This window comes from Macrobrachium nipponense, chromosome 2, assembly GCF_015104395.2.
Source record: "Macrobrachium nipponense isolate FS-2020 chromosome 2, ASM1510439v2, whole genome shotgun sequence".
In the NCBI taxonomy this organism is placed as follows: domain Eukaryota; kingdom Metazoa; phylum Arthropoda; class Malacostraca; order Decapoda; family Palaemonidae; genus Macrobrachium; species Macrobrachium nipponense.
In genome coordinates, this window is record NC_087201.1 from 57,503,254 (window position 1) to 57,510,364 (window position 7,111).

Here is a 7,111-nt window from a genome sequence, read left to right on the forward strand (position 1 = left end):
CCAATCTTTTAACCGAAGAGGTGCACTGCCTTCTATTGCCTCAAACTTTACAGCTGAATTGTATGGCATCCTAATAGCTCTGGAACATATTGTAACACTCCCAGTTTGTAGCTACACAATATTTTGTGACTCTAAAAATGCCTTACAGTCCCTGGAAGTCTTTAATACTGAACATCCCTTGGTGTTGAAGATCTTGCAGTGGATCTTCTTGCACCAAAATAGAGGGAACATTGTTTCATTTTGTTGGGTTCCTGCCCATGTGAACATATCGGGAAACGAAGAGGCAGACAAGCTAGCCAAATCAGCTGCGCAAACTTTGGTACCAAGAAAATGCCCTGTTCCATATCGTGATACATTCTTTGATATATGGAAATCTGTCCAGCATTTATGGGCACTTCAATGGGACAGAGTAGGCCCCAATAAAGTGAAAGAAATTACTAGACAGGCACACCCTTGGAAATATGACCTAATACCAAGGAAGTGGGAGGTTGTATTGTGTAGAGTACGTATTGGCCATATGCGTTTAACTCATGGCTATCTGATGGATGGGGAGAATGAGTCCTTCTGGGACGATTGCTTAGTTCCGCTGACTGTTAGGCATTTGCTGGTTGCGTGTCCCAGTCTAGTGGAACTTAGGAATCGTTTTTTAGCTTATAGTAGTGAAGCAGGTGGTAATTATAGCATGCCAAAACTGTTGGGAGAAGCTGGTCTTCTCAAATATATCTGACAGCTGTGCTGTCTTAGTATATACCTTTTTTCCCTTTTTTCATGTTTTATTGTTATTTATTCAAATTAATTAACAATTCTTTTTATTAGAATTTTATTTGATCAGAATTTTATTCTTATTTTTATCAGAAATTTATTTTATTTTTTAAAATCAAATATATATGTATCTCTTTTAAAAAAATAAAATTTATAATATATTAAACAAGATTTTAAATAAAGTTAAAAGATCACACTTAGTATTCGGCGTCGGTGACCCTGGTAGTTGTGACGCCAGAAAACCCACAATCAATCAATCAATCAATCTATTACTGCCTCGTCCAAGAGAGGTGCCCAAGAACACGATTTCTTTCTGGCTTCATGAGACAATTTATCAGTTTCTGAAGGGGGGTTGTGGTTTAGGCAGACCACCTTTACCTCCTTCTACCTTTGGGACATTGCCCACAAGTCCTTGGACACTTTTTCTTTGGGACCTGTGGTGGCTGCTCAACAAGTTGTGTAGCTTACCCAGCTCCTTTAAACAGTACAAGGTTGCATCTTGCATTGAATTTTTGGTTGTGGATGTGAGGATGCATGATGGGCGACTGCCTCTCTCCTCCATCCCTCTTTTCTTCCCCTCTTCCTTTGGCCAGCGAGGGGAATCGGCCGTCACATGCTGGAATTGGTTCCGATGCAGGTAAGTGTCACAATCAGCACCTATTCTTTTTATCTTTAGATCATAGAGGCAACTGCCCCTTCCTCTTGCTAATTGAGTAGGGGTGGGTTCCTGGCAATAAACAAACCCATGGCTTGTGTTTGGCTTCCTGACATCCTAGCTTCTTTTCCCTATGAGGCTTCTTTCTTCTCTCATTTGAAAAAAGCCCAGAATTCTGATGAATGATCATGCAGTTCCTATACTACATTCAATTCATCAGAGACATGATTTGCTTCCTTGCTCTTACGACAGGAAGAGAATCAAGGTGTTTGAATTTCTGTCACCTCTTGAGACTTATTTTAGATTCCTCCCTCTATTAATAAGTCTTCCCAATGTAAAGGACCAAGGGTTTGTATATTGTGTAGGAACAACTGACAATTTTGTAAAGTAGGTTGTATTTTTCCTAACTATACAAACCTGAGGCTCTTTACACATTAGGCCCACCTAATGCCACCCCTCAGTCTGATTCCTGGGCCAAAAGCAAAGGGAGAGTGTACATTCTGGTGGGTGGGACTCCCGCCACCCAAATGGTAGTTTAACTACCTTAACTGCCTTGTTCAAAAGTCTAGCAGCCATTTTCCAAATGTAAAGGACCTAAGGTTTATATAGTTAGGAAAAATACAATTTACATTTAAAAATGTCATAGTATTTGCTTTTGGCCATTGTGGTATGCAGACATGTTTCTTTACTCTCTCCCCTGACTGTTGTTTCTTTACTCTCTCCCCTGACTGTTGTTGAGCTGTTTTTTCCTAGTGGGATCTTTTCTTTGATTTTGCTTGGTTTGTTTGTGTTTGTGCATAATAATATTATGCAGACCCACAAATCAGATGAGCCTGTACGTAAGGCCGCCTTCCCCCAGCTGGTGTGTCCTGGTGTTGCTGGTAAGAAATGCAGTAATTTCTGCACATATGCTGATGTAGATCCTCATGCTCTCTATACCCATTGTAGGGGGCATGAGTGTTCTTGTAATTCTACTTGTGCAGTGTTCTTCCTAGTCGTCTGGGCAGTGGGCGAAGTTCGATGGGAGAAAACGTTACAAGAGGGTAACATGCCCCCGACCTCTCCCTCGGTTGCTGACCCTTCTTCCTTGTTTCTTCCTCCTGGCAAACTTCCCCTTCTGGCCATCTCTCCTTCGTGGATTTTTTCGTGTATGTATTAGGGCTCGTGCCTGTATGATAAGGCGCCCTATGAGGTAATGTTAGACTGGCGATAATCTATACGCTAAGTCGGTTGGTATTGCACTTCCATCTTCAATGGAGTGTCTGGGGTTTTGTAGATCACTTACGAAGTCGGTATTATCTTTACGACGATGTGTTAAACTCATGGTTCGGTGAGGTTCTTGTAGAAAACACAAGGTATAAAAATAGTATATTCTTCTGAAGTTTTACATGATGAAGATCAGATATGATCGTACAAGTCTTCTATGACGATAGCTTGATCGCTTCTGCCAATGATGATGGCTAATCCTATTCCTCTACATGATAAAGCTTAGGTAAAGAGGTACAGGTCTTCTAATGACGATCACTAACTCTGTTCTGCCTGTCTACCATCTCTGTTACAAGTTATGAAGGAACAGACAGTAGTTCGAACATATGAACATACATACAATGACATAGTTTCATACGAACACACAATCAAATGAGACACGCTACAGATCACGTAGGCCGTTTGAATAATAGGTCGGGGTAGTTGTCTCAAGCAGGGAGCAGCTTGGACTAATGTTTATAAACAAATTGAATGACTACAGGTGACGGCATGTTATCTTAGCCTACATACTTATTGTATACGTCATCTTTAGCGTCTCTAGTCTGATCACATTCCTGCAAGCAATCTGGTTGACCTCTTTAGTTTTAGACTTTTATATATATGGACTAACATTCCATATTTTTATTATGTAAACACTTACATTAGCTCGGTCAGCTACCAAAACCAACTACTGAATATTACTCAAACTTGACTTGCATCTGACTTATAGGAGTGTGATACAGACACTATGTGAATATATATATAAGTAAATAAAAATTCATGGTGTACATGAATTGATTCAAGTAATAAAATATAAAACAATGATATTGGTAAATAATAGTGATCACATGATATATAATGATACAGTTTTTCACTTCATCTCTTTAAGATACTTATGCTACAGAAAATTCTAATGTACTCTGATAATTGCATAGAATGAAGATTAACATGATAAAAATCATATTTTAACTGATAAAAAATTTCATATATGAATTGATAAAATTATTAATGTTTATGCTGATTGATTCGTTGATTTTTATGCTAACTGTTATGTATCTGATTCATTAATCAATATACTAACTCATAAATACCTGCAGATATTGGTAAGATAAAAGGTAACAGATTGATTATAGGCTACCTGATTTGTTTATACATATGTATATGGATTCATATAATTATGATTAATATATGTGCACTTTTAAATGATTCCTATTGCGTACGCGCAAAAAATATATTTAGATTCTGTTATTTATGATCATTTATATAAGAGATTCCTATTGCGTACACGCAAAGATATATTTCGACTCTGTTATTTATGATCAATTATATATAGGATACATGATACTTTATATATATAGGATACATGACACTTTATATATATAGGATACATGACCGAGGTTATACTACTTCACTTTTAACTAGCTTTCGAACAACTTTTCGTCCATTACACAGTTCCAGACAACCACCTATAGCCAATTGAAACGGCCTTTTTCAATGGTTAAAACAAGGGGAAAATTTGCCTGGGCGGGTCCAACGTTCCATTTTGCGCTCATACTTATTCTCTGCATCCTAAGCTACACGATTACGTTCGCGATGAATAAAAAAAACATCCCCAGCACGAGTCCTTCGCCAGCAAAGTAGAGTTGAATATCCTTCGGGTCGTAATTGTCGGAAGTATGTCCCTTTATGTAGTCGATTCCGACAGCCGCCGGAGCGTTCCGCATGAAAACGAGATTAACGACGAGATACGGTGTCGGTCGAAGAAGTCCATGAAATTCCTTTCACATTGTAGGCGGTTGTTACTTGACTGTAGTCGTCCGCTGCGACGAACGATTTTTTGAAGTTGCTATGTGAAACTCTCGTACTGCAGGATACTGTAACCGGTTCCATTAATCAGCCTGCAAGTGAAATTATACTTGTCACAAGGGCAAAGTAAATTCAGACGACATCCAAAGACAGGGGAGGGAAGAGAGCCATTTAGACCAGACTTAACCCACATGAATTCGCTGATATTTTGGAATTCAAAAGAGTCCGCTGTACAAACTTTTTATCCATGGCATTAACAATGAGTGAACCTATCCAGGTCTATGAGGACTGTAAAAATATCCATAATTATAAAAAATAAACAGATATTCAATACGAATCCCAAAGAAAATTCGATATTACTGGTAGTAAGTTACTAGATAAAGAAGTGGAAAACGGAGCTAATTGTAAGATTGCCAGGCAACATAAGAATCAAAGAGAAGATTAATCATGATTCTATGTGCCCTAACAAAAGTTTCATATTCAATTTTCTCGTGCGCATCCTCTGAGGTTAACTTTTAAAACATTATTAATAGGTAGGAGATGCAACGAAAAAAACCCACTATGTAACTAATTTCTAAATAAACTTTGGGTTTTTCAAGAAAACGTGACATTTTCCCATGAATGTTTTACTTGAATTGTAATAGGCTAATGTTGCAAGTAAATATTTCACATATATATCTTGATACTTCTAAATGTCTATGAGGTTCAGAAAAATTAATTCGTTTTGTTGTTAAAGAAATTCTATTTGCTTATATTGTTCATTAATTTTAAAATGATTACAAGTCCTTAACTAATTGCATTACACACACGGATAAGAATATGTTATGTGGCCTGTCATGTGACCTATGAACCACATGTGAAGTTCATGAGCTGAGCATCCTTTCTCCAGTCAATCTGCTTTTGCAAGCAGAGACGACACACAGATGAAGCCTGTGTAAGCAGATTATTGAGGTTAAAAGGAACAAATGCTGATACGGCAATGATGACGTCGTCACTTGGCTAGGAGATTGCTCTCAGCCAGCTAAGAGTTACGTTACTTGCTGTAAGAGATACGACTTTAGTATTTTTCAAATGATATTTTAGTGTTTTTGAATTTCTCCACCCGCATGAGAAGAATGTCAAAAAAAAAAAAAACAACAGTACCAAAATTGAACAATATATTAGTTTCATGTTGGCATTATGTTAAATAAATATTCCTTATTCAAACTATATGAAAAAGGTTTCCATACAAATTCTATAATATATTATTAGCCTGTATAAGATCATATAGGATTATTCCATAGATAACATTTTCACTTCTAGACTTCCTGACTTTAAAATCTCTTTTATTTTATTTATTTATTTTATTTATTATTATTTTATTTATTTATTTATTTATTTAATTTCTTTTTTTTTTTTTTTTCATTGACTACGAATATCAAATCGGGGCCGGGACAGACAATATGTCAGTAGGTTTTGATATGTGTTTGAACTTTTAGCTTATTTGTCATTACTAAAGCGTTAAGTTAGAGTTCAAATCTTTACGCATATATATTTGGATATTTAATGGTTACGTTTTTGTTTTTGCTTATTGATATTATCGTGATTCCTTTTTTATTATAATTTGTAACCCTTCCGACTTCTTACGGAGTGTATTATATTGACTCCACTTGTATCCATATTTATTTTATTTTTTTTATATTTATATTTATTTATTTATATATTTTTTTATATATTTGATAAATTAATGGTTGGCTTGAATACGTGGAAAAGTGTTCTAGCGACGTACCGTATAAGACTACTTGCGGCATCAATTCTATAGATACATGATATAAATGATAAAGGTATTTAAAACCGCGAGAACCGCTATAATCCGGTCGGATCCAATATCACGAGTTGTAACTCGTAAGACATTGACACTTCCTATTTAATTATCCGTTATTCTACCAAACCGATTGACTCTGGGTGAGGCACCAGTCTCTTCGGAGGCGTGGGTTCGTATCCCACCGCTGCCACCAATATTAGGGCTCGTGCCTGTATGATAAGGCGCCCTATGAGGTAATGTTAGACTGGCGATAATCTATACGCTAAGTCGGTTGGTATTGCACTTCCATCTTCAATGGAGTGTCTGGGGTTTTGTAGATCACTTACGAAGTCGGTATTATCTTTACGACGATGTGTTAAACTCATGGTTCGGTGAGGTTCTTGTAGAAAACACAAGGTATAAAAATAGTATATTCTTCTGAAGTTTTACATGATGAAGATCAGATATGATCGTACAAGTCTTCTATGACGATAGCTTGATCGCTTCTGCCAATGATGATGGCTAATCCTATTCCTCTACATGATAAAGCTTAGGTAAAGAGGTACAGGTCTTCTAATGACGATCACTAACTCTGTTCTGCCTGTCTACCATCTCTGTTACAAGTTATGAAGGAACAGACAGTAGTTCGAACATATGAACATACATACAATGACATAGTTTCATACGAACACACAATCAAATGAGACACGCTACAGATCACGTAGGCCGTTTGAATAATAGGTCGGGGTAGTTGTCTCAAGCAGGGAGCTTGGACTAATGTTTATAAACAATTGAATGACTACAGGTGACGGCATGTTATCTTAGCCTACATACTTATTGTATACGTCATCTTTAGCGTC